Raw genomic sequence first — 16,978 nt, forward strand, 5'->3', positions numbered from 1 at the left:
AGGATGTTATGTTGGAAGAAAATGAACATGAGTCCAAGAGTGCCACCCAAGTTGGATATTAGATATCCTTCCGCAGACATGTTAAAGAACCAGCTTAGATACTGTATCTGCTTTTGTAAATAATAAACATAGTTCCTGAAATTTACATGAGATCCCACCACTGACAGAAAAAAACAAAACCTTCTCTTCTACACAAGAAGACCAAAACCGGGATTGGAACTCCCAACTTCACATTTAAGGTAGACTTCCAGCGCTGATCTTAGAAGGTATTGAGTACACACATGGGCTGGCTACTACTATTTGCCAGCATGGACTCTCGTCAGAAAAAAGAAAATTCAGACAATGTCCTTATCCTTTTGCTCTAGCCATGTTGACTATTGCTTAAACCATGGCAAAGTTTGACTGAACCTTTTGTCTTGTGAAGACATGGACACGGGGAGAGGGGGAGAAAGGAGAGAAGTGGGGGTGGTGGAGACACAACACCGACCATATGTTCAATGTGACCCTCATTATTCTCAATTAGGGCAGCCATCCGTGCAATGGTCTTGCTGATAACAGCCCATAACACCTTTGCTGGAGAAAAGCACAGAGGCATGATGGACAAGGTGGGGTGCAAGTGGACTTCAGGAAAACGTGTGCGTGTGTCTCTTCTCAACATGAAAGAATTACTGTAAAAAGCAAATAATCTGTTTTCACATGTGTCATTGATGTTATTCTTTGGGATCCGCCTTGTGTGTTGGTGGGGGCTGGTCTTGAGGGGGGGGGGGGGGGGGGGGGTGACTGCCATTGCAAAGGACCTGTGGCAGTGTGTGATCTTTTTTTTTTTGTTTTGTTTTTTTAATCAGTTCTGAAAGCCAATGTGAGTGCTCCTGTCCAGGTCCCTGGACATGTGGATGCATATGCTGATGATTAACATTATTGGCTCACATTGAACATTCATTTTATTTTACCCGCAAAAGCAAATTATGTGAATCGACTTTATGTTTCCTCCAAAAATACCTAAATTGCAAATTGTGTTTGTTGAAGACTCTAAATTTTAAAAGTGTCTATAGGTGTCCTGCTGCTGGAAAATAGAGAATAGATGATGATATATATATATATATATATATATATATATATATATATATATATATATATATATATATATTATTTTTTTTGCCATAGCCCAATTCTCAAACGTTTACTGTAACCCCAGGTAGCGGTGTCACCTGGATTTCTTCTCGCAATGGAATCAAAAGGGACTAGGCGATTAAGTTCCCCATCGGGACATGAAGTCAGTGGCATGCCATGGCATTGAGCAAGCCAATGATTAATCCAGAACAAGACCCCACAGCACACACTTACCAGTAACTGGTGCACAGTGTGTGTGTGTGTGTGTGTGTGTGTGTGTGTGTGTGTGTGTGATCTCATCCTCTTTTGGCCATTGTCTCCAACAGCCTACATTTTTTTTTTCAGAAGGTGCCAATTCACCCAATTCCTTCACATCAATATCAGAAACCCCACTTATCACTTCTGCACATGAAACTGCTAATTCCCGTACAAAGTCAGAGGGTGTCAAGTGAAGACCCTGATTCATCTGGAGCTCAAACACATTGCAGTTTGTTAGGTCATCTTGTCCTACTTTTGTTACATTATCAAAAACAATCACTTTCAGATTTTTGACATTTATGATTTGGATCATTAAAAGGATTTATGTATGGGTGCTATCATTTCTGTGTTTGTGCTATCATAATTCAAGACTAAATTACATCCTAATTACAGATTATACAAAAGCATGTAATGTGCTGTGAGTGTTGCACAAAAGAGCACGACATTGGTTTCCTGAAATGCTGTAAAATAAGCTCAATTTCTGAAAAAGCAAATGCGTAATTATGGTCTTTGGTCAAGAAGGGTGCAATTGACTCGCCTCCCCTACTTTTACGCTTTCATTGGTTATGGTTTTGCTAATTGCCTATTGTAACCTTAACTTACAATAAACCTTGTTTTATTGTTTCAGTTGCCTAACCTTAACCGATGCCGCTTTGCCATACCACAGTTCTTACTATAATCAAGACTCCAGCCATACTGACAGTTCAAACCTCAAATAAAGATGTGTTCAGTGCATTCATATCATCTGACACATTGTATAGTTACTTTTCAGTGACAAAACAATTAGCATTTTCAAATTTCTAATGACTTATTCCCGAGAGAACGTGTGTTGATATTTCATAAATTATAATGCATTTGAAAAGAGACTGCAAAATGAAAATGTCTTATGCACAACTCCTATCCAGCCACAAGCACATTTCCCTGTGTACACCTGAAACACAACAAGGCCGTACAAGTTGGAAATTCATGAGTGTGCCACCCCAAGTTCATGGCTTTGACCTCCAGGGTATTTGATCCATTGACACAAGAGTTTATTTTTTCAAAGCTACAGCTTGATATTCCCGCACTTAATTTAAGAGTGCAGTTAAATCACAGAAGCTATAATATGTCAGGCGATCCCACAACTGGGGGTAAAAACAGAGTGAAAAAGGAGGGGGGGAGGGAAAACAGTAAGTAATGAAAAAGCTATGATTGCTTTTCTGTCCCTCCAAATGACAGTTAGCACCTCAATGACCTGCTCGGGGCTGGGCCATCTAGAAATGACACGCTAAGGCACAACGTCATCTAACAGGGTAGTTACAAAAATCAATACAAAACCCATTTCAAAGATGCTCGGTCAGTGTGTGTGTGTGTGTGTATGTGTGTATCCGTGCATGTTTGTATGTGTCTATATGTGTGTGAGAGAGACATGGTGAGAGAGTAAGGAGTGGTTACTGTTGTGTTCATTTACCGAAGAAGCCTAAGGGTCAGCAAAAAAAACTTTAGATATATACATTACCTTCGAAGCAAACAATCAGGCGGCAAGGCATTAACCAGATTCACAGTCCATCACTTAAGAAGAAGAGGCTTTTCCAAACAATGTCTTTCCCCACATGTCAAGTATGGCTTAATTCCAAACACACTAACCCTCCTCATTGTCACACACCTTTAACTAACTAGGTATTGGCTAACAGAGAAAAAAGAATGACTCTTTGTCCTGCCGAATCAATATGGAGCCTCGCTGACATTCACAGAGAACACATGTAAAGCAACCCAGCCAACTGTACGACGATCTTGTCTTGTTGGACCGCTGGCAAACATCACCATATATTATAGCCTTTGATTTGTTGTCAATACCCAATCAAGGCGAGGGATACGGGTCTAGCGGAGCACGAAGACACTAAGGAGTGTAAAACAGACAAATGGGCAGGGAGGACATCAATCCGAGGGGCATGTCAGAGCCCCCGATGAAATAGGACGGCGTGTCCGTGGCTTAAATTTATAGATAGTAACATGCAAGTGCTCAGTCCTCACCGCACGCCAGGAGAGGTCAATAGCCTGATACCTCTGCCTAAATGGGGTTCTTGCTAAGCCAATTCATTCAATTATATTTCTCACTCTTTTGTAAAAACAAAAATAATGTCACTTCAAACCATCTTATCTATGCCAAAGTATTTGTATCAAGGATAATTTGACATGTACTTTTTATTGTCCATGCACATCTTCCCCTTCTTTGGTTATTTTCCTAAATGTACAGAGACTATGTTGGAGCAGAATATGTGTGTATGGTGTTGGATGGCGTATAAAATGTAATATTATTTTGGCAGTTACAGTAAGTGGGAACCTTTCCCTTTCCCGTGTCACATTCCAACTGAACGTCCAAAATGTTTTGACTGCTGCACCAGCATGTGGCTGCCTTAGAAACATTTTGGATTAAAATGATCACAATGAAGGTTGTACACAAAAATAAACAGTTAACTGTTAAGTTTTATTTCTCGTCCTCTCAATTAATCAACTTCAGTAGTGGGTAATTTAATAAACTCTCATGCAGCATCTGATCATATCAGGGATGAAATCTAAAACTTATGAAAATGTAAGCTTTATCCAAGAACAAGCAATGGAAAAAACACTACGTCTCCGTCTGCTGCGTTTCTTGTTAGAAAAAGGGGCACATTGTTGAGCTGATCAGTGTTAGAGCAGTGCTGGCAGTTCAGTAAATTGTATGTAGTATAAAAAAGGTCGCCTCTCACTGATGGAAAATAAGACAATTTAAAAGAAAACAACAGAACATCACCCAGCCACATGAACCCGTACACACAGACATGAACTGCATATGCACTCAAGGAATAAATGTAACGTTGTCACTTTCTTCAAATCCATCACTGTCAGAGAGACCGCCAGCAATTCCAAGTAATCGGGGAGCCACAAAACAAAAATAAATTTTGGGCTTGACACGCTGTAAGAAAAGAATAGCAATCAGCAAATTTAATGCATTTCTGATGTATATTTAAGGCAGTGACACCAGGCCACAGATGTACACGTGTTGGATTTCTATTTTGCAAAAGATATGGTTGGTGATAACCTATTATGGTATATCGTCAGCTTCTCCACTGCTACAGCAGAGGATAGGAAAAATTCCATCACTTGCTCTATCCAGCAGATGTAATATTGAAACAAATTATGGTTGGAATTGAAAAGTCACAATCTTATTCTGTCTTGATCAAGCCACTGCCAAGAATCTAAGTGCAGAAGTAGGGGTATCCCTGTAATGCTTTTGATTGCATTACAATTACTGACATTCTCGACACTCCCAGTTCCAAGCTTTCACACGAAAGGTATATTTATGAATGAATGAATGAATACACCCCGCCCACACACACACACACACACACACACACACACACACACACACACACACACACACACACACAGACACACACACAATGTATGTCCGATGTTCAACATAACGGAAACCCCTTGAAAAGTTAGTGTTTTATAATTTTTTTAATATCTATCTATCTATCTATCTATCTATCTATCTATCTATCTATCTATCTATCTATCTATCTATCTATCTATCTATCTATCTATCTATCTATCTATCTATCCTACTGATGTTAATTTCAACAATTAGGTATTTAAGTAACAGTACCTTTACCTTTTATTACATGTAAATATTAAAACATGACTTTGCTTTTGCAATAACATGTTTAATGGTCGACCTTGACATATGCCAATTCTATTTCCATTATACTTTCAGTGGGAAATATTGACTTGCATGTGATTGCATTCTAACTTTTATTGCCAGCGGTCAGTTATAATTTGATGTCAAAATAGAGACTCTTTCTCATACACATTTAAAACGTAGATGTTATGTATGATCACATCTCAAGTACATAACATTTAACTAGATGGCAATAGTTTCTTTCCAACAGCAGCAGCAGTAATAGAAAAAAGGTGTCTCATCTTGGTTTTATCGTGAAGTGTATTGAACCATCTGAGCACTGCTGTGCTCGATGGTGGCCCGGAGGCACTTATTCCTTTAGAAGTGATCAGTCGTGACACACAGGAGGTCCGCAGAGACCCAGTTAAAGATGTCTATTATCATATCAAATCACACACAAGTACTCTCATTATAATTGACACAACTCAAACAGAGGATAAAGGCTGCTCTACATAATGTATAATTTGAAAGTTTGGTGATTTTTTTTATGCATATGGCATGCATGATGAGAGCTAGTTGAAAGCTGATGTCAAAGAGAATAGCATTGGTGCGACATTAAAGGATCTCATAGAAGTCAGGAGATTATGGTTGGGTACAGTGACCTATGACCTGCCTGGATCCCTCAAGGTGGCTGAGCAGCAGCAAAGTAGAGCCCAGAGAACAGAAGGGACCGTTCCCTTGTCCTTGCCAAGACCTCGTTAACGACTTCGAAGACCCATCAATATTTAATAACTCTGTGATTGAAATTTCAAATTCATCTCCTCAATGGAAAAAAAAAAAATCACAAAAGCGAGAGATTGGGGGGAGGAGACAGCTTCGGGAGGCGATTTAGAGAACTACTTTAAATAAAGACTGATTTAAGTGAGACCATACTAAGTCAATGAAGGGCAAAATAGCTGAGCACTCTTCAAGCAGCTACTAAATCATCACACCAGATTGCTGATATGAAAACATGCTATTGCCTCAGCAGGGCACAAAGAGTGTGAGAGATGTGCGAGTTCCTCCTCTTGTTTCTCTACATTTTCTCTCCTTCCTCCCACCATCCTTCTCCTTCATCCATTCCTGAAACTATCCTTTAATGCATTTGTCAACCCTTGTGACCTCTTCTGTTCATTTGACAGACTTGCGACTGGGAACAAGAGATAGCTTTACTATTTCATGAGGTTATGAGGTTTCTTGCCGGTGCCAGAGATTTCAGTGTCCAACAGTTCACCTGCTCGTCAGGAGATGCCTTGGGATTAGGGCCACTTGGATTTAAAAAAAAACGCAAATGCACATATGAAACAAAGTATAGGGATTTGACAGTAATGGCTCTATATTACAGTATAGTATAATATAGTAAGAAGTATATCAGTAGATACCGCAGCTGCTCTCGAGGGTTAAAAAAAAAAAAAAAAAAGATCATCCACCCATGCTTGCAGTTCCTTATAAATGAACTTTGTGCAGTTCAAACTTTTGCAGGACAGGAGGAAATCAGTTTCTTCTTCACCATGTCGACGACTATCAGTGTGGCGCGTTTAAAGAGAATGAGGGGAGCCGCTTCAATTAGTGGCGAATCAAGTCGGCTAACCCTAACACTACAACCATGTTAAACTCTGAGCCTGCTGATGGTCAATTAGTATGCAGAAATACCAAATATTGACCTAGCCTGTATCTGCATAGATTTAAACTGCGCCTCACGCCAGTTTTGAAATTGACACTAAAATACAGCTTAAAGACTATTTGTATTTTTTACAGACTATTATCCTAGCTTCTTACGTGTGTGATAACATCACCATGTTCTATTATCACAGTTTATTGGCATTGTCATGTATCACAATAAAACCTAAGGTAATATCTTCTTGATGAAACACTTTTGTCTGGCTCTGTGCATCAAAACCTAATTTTGTGTGCATACCCACTGCTTACATTCAGTCTCTCCTCTGCTGTAGGTGGTGTGTGGTTCATTTGAGGTCAAGATGATCATTCACACCAAGGCCTGAGGGCACCCATAGACTCTCCCGTTTATGAGGACATAAAGAAAGCCAAGTGCCAAGACGTGCCTGATTAGCTGCCCTAATATGCTATGTGTGACTAATTTCACAGGTGCTAAGTCACAGGTGATGGTCCCATGTCGTAAATCTATCTCAGCCACCTTTGACAGTCTATGTTTGTGTACATGTGTGAGTGAGTCCAGCTATGTGTGTGTCTTCTCCCAGAGAAAGCACTTTAGGTCCCATGGTGAATATGCAGAGGTCATTAAGGTGAAAAGCAGAACATAAAAGTAATTGATGAAGCCATCTCAAGCTGACAAGTCAACGTGTGCTTATCTAGAAGAAGTGTGTGAGCGCGTGTGTTTGTGTTAAATGTAAAAACACAATGGAGTCGTGTGGTTTTGTTTTACCACAATGATTACTTTTTGCCTCCAGCACAGATACACGTTTACTGCTGAATTTTGCAGTCTTACTTTCTTAAGTTTTATGTGTTATACTGATTGACTAGTTCACATGATGCAAATTTAGAAGAGTTAAAAGAAGTTAATGAGTATCTTTTGGTTGTATTGAAGTGGAACAAACTGTTTTGCAAAGAGAGAAAGGGATTGTTGACCTTGTCCCACATTAACTGATTTTATATCCGCTATTGCCCATGAAGTTGGAAAAACAAAAGTTTTCAGAGACTGTTCTCCGCTCCTATTTAATTGAATTTATAATGACTTGGACAAGTACAGAAAATATGAGCTGTTTAATCCCATATACTGTATACAGGGTTGAATGATATGGTGGAAGGAAAGAGTGAACAGCTGTATATACTAACCTCAATCTAAGCAAAAACTAATAACCAAACAGCTGTGGTCCACATAGGGTCAACACCACTAAAGAATCAGAGTATGAAATTTGTATGACACCGCTGATACTTGATAGGGGTCTATCAGTCTGATGCCTCAGGACTCTTTCTCAAGAATCGTGGCCTATTTGATGAAAGTATATTTTGTCTAACAGTACAAAAGAGTACATTCTGTGATATATTGAGTTTATTTAATTTAGATTCACATTTACATGTAATACTAAAGTCCACATCCACCTTGGGAAACCTTGAAAAGTCATAAGCAAACTAACCCACACAGAACTGGTTAAACAATAGTTCAAATAATAAGATGCAAAGTTCTACGCCTGGTAAATCAGTGTAAAAACAAATGTCCCTGGAGCCAAAATACCTTAACCCCCATCCCTGTTTTGACACTATAAACAGCTTAAGAATGCAAAGGAGTCTGTACAAAATTACAAAACCTGCCGTGTCGTCATGCTTCTTCATCAAAAACACTGAGAAATGTCGGCGTGTCACACAGCAACACGAAAACTGTCCAAGGCCAACTAGAGATATTAAAAAAGCAAAAGCTATGCACTTGCTGATTATGACGCCGACTTACAAAGAGAGACAGACAAGCTAAGCCGTGAGCAACTGACCTTCTCTCAATGTCACTTTATCAGGCTAACAAATATCCAAAGGTCAACGTATGTACTTCAGGGGCTAGTGAAAAGCTCACCAAAGCAGAGTGTGGGTGTCTTTGATGGAATCTGGCCTTTCATGTCATCTGAGTCTATGCTGCCACCTGCAGCTCTGGGTATGAACAAAGAAACAAGCGCTGTTAAAGCAAAATGAAAAAATACCAAGAGACACAGCCACAAGAGAAAACTGCTGTTAGCATTAAGCAGATCTGCGGCAAAATTATTGCACTATTGTTTAATACATGATGTATCCTCGTAATTGATAAGTTTTTTCCCATTAGTGTGCAATAAGTCTTTTTGCAAAAATAAATTTCCTTTGCATTTAATTGTAAAGAAAGTAAAATAAATGCAGTAAAACACATTTTAAAGTAAAATTTCTGCACCAAACCTCTGCCTTTTGTTTCCTGATGTATTTATTGTTGTATTGTATGGAAAGATGTGTTACCCCACTGCCAATTGAAATATTAGATATCAAAGTAGCGATGCAAAAAAAAAAAAAGAATAATAATTGTGAGCATGAGTAATGAAAGTACGCATCTTGATGTTTCTAGACAAGGGGGGTGGGGGCAAAGGGTGGGGGTGACCTCAAAAGCAGTCTGAAGAAGAATTACAAAAGACAGTCTCACAAAAACACATCAGCACAGTGTATTGTTGTCACACAAAGACACACACACAAACTGATGAACAGATGAACTTTGGGTTGACACTTGTACAGATGTGGTAAGGCCAGAAGCCAAACTGTAATTAAAGCACTCACCCTGGGAAAAATGGTGCGATCTTCTGTCATATTTTGACAAGGCTCCGGGCATCAGCCGAAGCAATATAGTTACATGCTTGGTGGCAGCAGGAAGAAGAATGACTGCGTGTTTGATTGCCTGATAGCCAGATTGTATCTTGAAGCTACTTTTTTTAAGATGAGAGTGGTCAAATTTGTATGTGAACACCTATGATATACAGTTATCAGTGTTATGGTTGCGTTCCAAAATATATGTTGGGCGGCACTTATTAAAATGATTGACAATGAGAAGTGCTACTGCATAAACGATAGTTGTGTGTTTTTATTCAGAAAAAATAGTATGATCATGCTCCACCCTCCATGTAATATATGGCACTAAAATTACTAACTCCGTTATAGAAATAATAGAGCTATAATGCAGTATTATAATGTGGGTATTCGTGCTAATGTCTGCATATCACCATGAGTTGATGAACATGTCATTAAATATAGTTTGACTTCACTTCACTGCCTTTTAGAAACCTGAGAAAGACGCTGGGTATTCTCTGTCACAATCATTAAGTCAAGATGCCATCAGGTTCAATTGAGACTCTCCTTAAAATCTTGACAATGATACAGCCTGACGTGATATGAACTTTGAGTCTGCCATGGGGGTGCGGGTGGGGGTATTCTGTCTCCTTTGCTGTTCGCCCAGGGCTTTAAATATTGTAGGCATCTTGGAGATGTAGAGATGCATTTGTCATCTGTGTTTGACAGGCTTGATTAAGGGGTTGTCTGTTAAAGAATCGCAAATTCGAGCAGATGACAGACCCAGGGGTGTCACGTCAGTAGTCACGGGTAGCAGGGGCAGTCCCCTCCAGTCCTGCTTTGCAGGGTAATTGTGATAATACAGGGATGGGAAATTATAGAGGGATGGCTTAAAGAACTAGTTTAACTCAAATGCATGGAGATGGCACAGTTTGGAGAGTGTGTGTGGTCTGAGTCTTGAGACAATCTCATAACTGTGATCATTGTCACACTTCTTAATATTAACAGCAAAGCAATGAAAGATCCAAGCACATCTTCTACAATGCCATCTACCTTCAAACATTTACTATGAAACAAATCAGGTAGCTCTGATGACATGTCATATTCACATGTTTGAGTTTAACAAGCATTGCTGCAATGTTGTAAGCATTGCAACCAGCAGCTAATTAAATGAATGACAGTATATAATAAGAATAAAAACATAAAATCATGTAGCAACTCCTACTCCGTAAAAGCCATAACAACCCAAGAAACTAATGTCACCCTTATTGTGCCCTCTCTGTGTCTGACATGGAGATCAACGTAGCATACAATAGACAAACTTGGCACTAACCTGTGGACTCTGAGAGGTTTGGGGGATTTATCAATCAACTGGCCACATTAAACGGATTTCCTAATGAACTGAGGTCTTTACAGGGATTAATCCTCTACCACCTGCAAAGAGCCACCTGCCCGACTGTCATAATTGGCATGGATGGCACCGCTACCATCAGCAGAAAGAGGAGCGGCACACACAGAGAACGGGGTTGACTGGAATCAACAGAGAGGGAGGGAAAGGGGAAAACAAGTTGGAGAGAGGACAAAGAAGCCAGACATAGGGTTGTCAAATTCATGCAAATGATGACACTTGGTGGGTTGCAACAGCATAACGAAAATGGAGAAAAATAAATAATATATATATATATTAAAAAAATAAATTAAAAAAAAAGATACAAGACAGTGCCAGGTCTCGTGTGACACTCGATGAGCACCCCGGCCCAGAGTTTGTGCCAGTCTTGCAGCATTCCAAGACCTTGACAGCAGCTCCTCGCGACATCTCCCAGCAGTGTCAAATCTGCCTATGTGCTAATGAATGTGTCAGTGCCCCAAGCATGTCATTGCTGTGTGTGTTTCAATTCACCTCTGAAATTTAATGCTTGGTGTGCCAGCTTACACGTTACACTCACCCACTATCATTTCAGCATACATTCACACCCCACAAGATAGATTGCAGACTGGCACTCTGATTTTGTGACCAAAACATTTTTTCCTTTTTAATTGAAAAACATTCATACCATATACTGAATAAAGTGTGGAAACATCCTTTGTATGGATATTCATTCAAGGAAATGCTAAATGGCAGTGTCACTGTTATTTATTCAAATTGGCCTTGACAGAAATAATATTGACTTGCATGGTTCGGGACACTATCCTTTTCAGCCTGACAAAAAAACTACATGAAATGACTCAGCAGCCACATTGGGCGGAGATCCAGAATCACTTTCAAGCAATGATTTACACAGTCTGAAACACTACATCAAAACTGAAAGGTAAAGCGAAGAACCATGTCGGGCATGATGGTCATAAAAAGAAAGTGCTTTCAATTCAAATACAGTGTTTTGCAATCCTAGGCCACCATCGACACATTTGTTGTGATTGGCTTTTTGTTTTATAATTTAACATGTCGGATAGAGTGGTTATAAAGGTAAAACAATTTTAATCCAAATGCAGTGGTTTGCCATCCGAGGCTACTATCGTCACATTTGTTGCGACCTGCTTTTCATTTGATGAGAGTGTGTTTTTGGCACTGTAATTCTTGACTAATGATCCACTCTCCAGAGTCACAACTCCTGGGAAGTAAAGACGATTTTGTGGAGTCTGCCAAAGGACAGAGACTATTGGCACAGATAGTCCCTCATTTGTTATGGAGCCATATACCAACCTTGCCAAAAGAGGTGCCAGGCCAAGGACAAATTGTGTGTGTGAATGTGTATGCCTGTGTATATAATGACCAATGCCCGAAGACTTGAGTTCATGATCAGCCATATTGGCATTTGCAAATATTTGAATAAACCAGAAAAATCATTGGCCATGCCATTAAATTAATCAAACTATTGACTTTTGCTTCAAACAAGACAGTTGAGTATAAGTTTTGAGTGATGACCTATTGATAAATAATAAACAATATGCTGTACATGTTGTTGTTTAAAAGTAGGAATAGAGACATACATCTTATAAACCAAAGTACTTTCGGTATCGTCGTATCTTAATCTCCATCTTTTGGTCAAAATTTAATTAAAGAATATATTAGTGTGTATTGTGTAGGACTGCTTACCGAAACACAAACTCACACAGAGATTCATCCACCACAACTCTTCAAGCTGTGTTTTTGTGAGTGAAAGAAGAACCGTCTCTAATCCACTTCACGGATCGGTTTCACAGAGAGGAAAAAAGACATTCTCCCTCCGAGCTAAAGTAATTCAGATCAGACACCTTGATGTCTCAAAGAGCACACTGCGAGCTCTTGTTTTCTGTTTTGACTGCTGGGACTCCTTGCCAGGCACAACCTGATTCCAGCTTACAGATAAAACTAATGAGGTCTTCATTCAACTGAGTCATCACAAGACCGAGCCGGTTTCACTAGCCGTGATGATTATGTCATCCATTAAGCTAGGATTTGGTGAGGTTTGAGTACCCCCGCCCCAAATAAAAGGTCATTTATTTAAGGGGTTCCTATTACTTTCATTTCCTGCATCATTTCTCATGAACAACTAGACAAGTTAGTTTCACACGTGTACATGAAATGGAAATGGTGGTTTGGGTTTTTTGTTTTAAAAAGATGTGCTGACATTCACATCAGTTGAGGTCCATTCCAAATGTAACCAAATATCTTCTCTTCTGCAAAAGACACAATACATTAAAAACACAATATTTGAATATGTTTTTTTTAATTGTTTGTATTTCTGAAAAGCAGTTGTGTTATTGTTCAAGTGGTATTGTTCCCGACAACAATAACACTAATAGGGGCCTGTGCAACATGACTCATTGTCTTAAGTGTCATTAGCTCTGTAATTTGTGTAAGATGCATCAGAAAACCACTGTCACAACAGACCCTTACTTATGCTCATCTGAATGAGGCATCATAAACATTAAGTCAATTTGCAGCTAATTGTGCAATAATATAGTACTATACATGGCTTGATACCTGCCTGACTCGTACCTGAGAGTCTTGTGTCATTCTAACCATATAAGACGCATGACCTTACTTTTGTGTGTCACCTGATTATGACACTGGAATTAGCAACTGATTTAGACATCAATGACAGAGACTTCACTATCCCATTATTCCCCGACAAAAACAATGTTTTCAAAGCCATCCCGGGTTGTACACCTCATTTCCCCTTTGACGAGATACCTGAAGGTGACTTATGTTAACAACATTCCACAGCTTTCAAATTCCCACCTGGAAACAACAAGTGGAAAAGCTATATGCAGCCTTTGATAATTACTGCCCACATCGTATTGTATGTCAGACAGGCTGGTTTACTTTGTTAGGTTTAGACATGTTTTAAGTAAGGATCATGAGCAACTGCTGAGGTTTTGCTCAAACCTGCAGACCCTGTGGCTATATGCTCTGTTTCCCTTGTGACATCATGATATAGTTGAAGGTATCCAATAGAAATGAATGTCTTCTAAAAGAAAAACTTTTAGCTATAAAAGCTGATGGCACCATTTAGAAAAGAAATGTGTTTTCCTCTTAGCTTGTTTCTATCTAGAGGCCTAATAACTTGTGTGAACTAGAGCCAACCTCTTGGCCATAGGGTCAGCAGGGTACATAAATAACAGTTTGCAGAGAAATCATCATCTCCCACCCCCAGTGATGTCAGGGTTTTAGATGGGGTAGATAGAGCAAAAAAATGGGCTATAACACAAACCCGCCATCATCGGTGAACATTTTAGAAATAAACCCATGTGCCAAAAGCCATGTGGGTTTTTTTTTACAGATACCGACAGATCGCATCATTTCTCAAGAGGCAGTGAGTGTAACTTTTTTACAAATCGACTGAAATTTTGTTCACAACTTCTCTCAGGACAATTTTCATTACAGAGTGGAAGTTAACACTGAAAATGTTTACATTGAAAGAGCCCAGACTGCCTTCCATTATAACATAATATATACAAAATATTTTATAAAAAAAAAAAAAAACTTTATACTATATTACAGCACAGTGGTTGTTTTGGGTCAATAATACTCACAGCCCATTTGGATAAGTAAGAATTGTTACCTTTCTTAAGGGAGGTTTTCATTAATATGTCCTTTTTCTTTCAACTTTTGGGTTGTCATTGATGAATCTTTTCAGAATGGACTATCCTAGCGCTTATTCCATCAATTAGTCGTGTAATAACTCCCTCAAGCGTCATTTGCAAAATGAACGCACTACAGTTTGCAGTCTTTAAAAAGAGAGATGGTAGGATATGGTAGCTCATGAGTAAAAAAATAAAACACCTTATCTATTGTAACATGTTCTGACCCATGATGACCCTCTGGACTGCACGCGGAAAAACTAAAGGATCTGATGTTAGACTAAGGCAAAGTTTATTCTTCACTATAAGTTTGCGTGGTAGGCAGACCTTACTTTAAAAGAATTCATCTCACGTGCCAAATCAGAGGCTCAGTTCGCACTGACTCAAATCTTATGTAACTCTGTTTTTTGAAAGACATACACCTCTGTTGACTACAGATAGGTAATTTGTTTTGATCTGTGATATACCCCTGTTCCATGGAAGATGTAATACACCCGCTTGTGAAGCTGTTAGGCAAATCCTCACAATGTGAAGAGAGGTGCCCCAGGGCTCTCAAGATTTCACCCACCTCCTCTGTCTTTTTCCTTTCATTCCATCTTTCCCGTTTCATCTCATGCTAGAGACAAAGCCTCCTGCCAAATACTGGCGCCCCCCAGGAGCTCATCATACACAAACTTAGAGCTCCTCTGAGGGTTACGAGAACTAGCGAGATGGGGGAAGGCAGGGGATAGAGAACGATGGAGCAAAGATTAAGGTTTGTATAAAGGGGATGAAAGAAAGAAGTGTGTGTTTGTGTGTGTTTTCTCCACAATTTTTAAGTGTTTTCAAAACCATAGGTCGTCTCAGTCCTCCCACAAGCCCCCTTTGACTCTCTCCCTGCAATTAGCCTAACACTGTCTTTAGTGATCCCTGCGAGACATACCTGCAAAAAGATCCACTAATTATTGACTAAATATGGTTGTTCATGTTGGTTGAACAGCTTATTTAATTGAAGTGGCTTCGTTTTGCTATTCCCTTTCTTCATCACCTCCAAGTACAGAAGATGGTGGGTGGGTGCTTTGGAGGAGTGGATTATCTCTAAGCGCTAGTTACATTAATACCTGTAATTATGTGTTTTGCTGACTTTTGATGCACTCTGTTCAAACAGTTAGTCAGAGAATTATTGCAAATACTGGGGGATTTGTGTGTTGCCTTTGGGCTCTGGAAATTCCAGTACATTGGTGTTGGTGGGGGGATATAATTGTGACTGTTCTATCAAAGCATAGAATTAAAGGGGAGCAATGTGAATGTCTGTACATAGAATCTTATGATCAAGCTTTCACTCGTATACGTCGTCTCTGGTACACACCCTGGTCAATAGAGTCTGCTGGATCCTAAAAGATGATGATAACTATGGGTGGGATTTTCCAGGGAAGAAATCCGTTTCAACTCAGATTAACAGAACTGGAAGATGGGCTTCCCTTGCCAAGAGGGGCATAGGTCTCTCTGCTCTCCCTGAGGGAAATGCTGGCATGAAAGGGGTTCTCTAATAGAAAGAAATGTGCTAATGAGAGAAGTAAATAACAAGGGTATAAAACGAAACAAGGGGCGGTGAATACAGGAACTGAAGAAGTGGGAAAGAAGAAATAGAAGAGTAAACATCTCATAATGGTTACATGCACACATAAACAGCATATATTTATAGGTGTATAGATGTGTAAACGTATGGACAGACAAACAGAAACAGTTGTTGATGATATGATTACATATTATCAACAACTGTCTGTCTATGATTCGTTATGAGGGTGAATTGTAATCATATTTTTTCTTTTGAGCTATAGAAAGCTGAATCTGTCCTTTTTGTCATTATAGAGTACTGATGTGTCGTGTATTGACATTCTTTGAGCCAGTCAAACCAATGTCTTGGTTTTTCTAGCATCATATGAACAATACAGGCTTTTCAGTGGTCGCATTAAACCAGTCTTTATATAAAAAGAGAGTAGTATGTAGCCAGAGAATTCCCTGACTCTACTTTTAACGCTCTGACCATCATTGTAGTATTATAGCATATCATTTGAAATGGAGTTTTTCCTCTTTCTTTGCAGGTTTAGCAGTTTTGTAAGACAATTATTCAAAGCACGCACACACAAAAACTATATTTGTATACTGTATACAGAGAGGCATATACAGTATATACAGTACATGGTATGGTACCACGGATCAGTGCAGAGCTTAAAAAAAATACAAATAGAAAAATAAATAAATAAAATAGACTGACACCATCCACCATGAACAGGAGTGTGTAGGCCTTTCTAGCCACAGTATATGCTGACCAATGCTCCAAGACTTGAGTCTTAGTCATTAGCTGTACTGTATTGGCATTTACAAATATTCTAATAGAACTGCAAAGTCGAGGCAACACTGGCCACAAACGGGTTGATAGAATTCTGATTTTACAAAGATGGTAAAGCTCAGTTTTTATTAAGCCCATTGGAAACATGAAATAAAATTCAAAATACGCATATCATAGTTTACATGGGTGTAGGTAAACACCTCTAAGGTATTTTCAACATCAAGATTCTCCCCATGTGAAAATACATCCACTGGGGACTTCAA

The 16,978-nt window shown here is 39.2% G+C and overlaps 1 long non-coding RNA gene across 1 annotated transcript in view; it reads right to left on the reverse strand.

Moving 5' to 3' along the window:
- Window positions 1–3,855: 3,855 nt before the first annotated feature.
- The window catches only part of LOC147052166 (uncharacterized), a 38,895-nt gene continuing 25,772 nt past the window's right edge, over window positions 3,856–16,978 (reverse strand). The window contains exon 3 of the long non-coding RNA XR_015066972.1: window positions 3,856–4,303. This is a non-coding gene — a long non-coding RNA (uncharacterized LOC147052166). The remainder of the gene's footprint in view (window positions 4,304–16,978) is intronic.

This window comes from Syngnathus leptorhynchus, chromosome 8 (assembly GCF_054491065.1).
Source record: "Syngnathus leptorhynchus isolate UIUO chromosome 8, UIUO_Slep, whole genome shotgun sequence".
Taxonomy (NCBI): Eukaryota; Metazoa; Chordata; class Actinopteri; order Syngnathiformes; family Syngnathidae; genus Syngnathus; species Syngnathus leptorhynchus.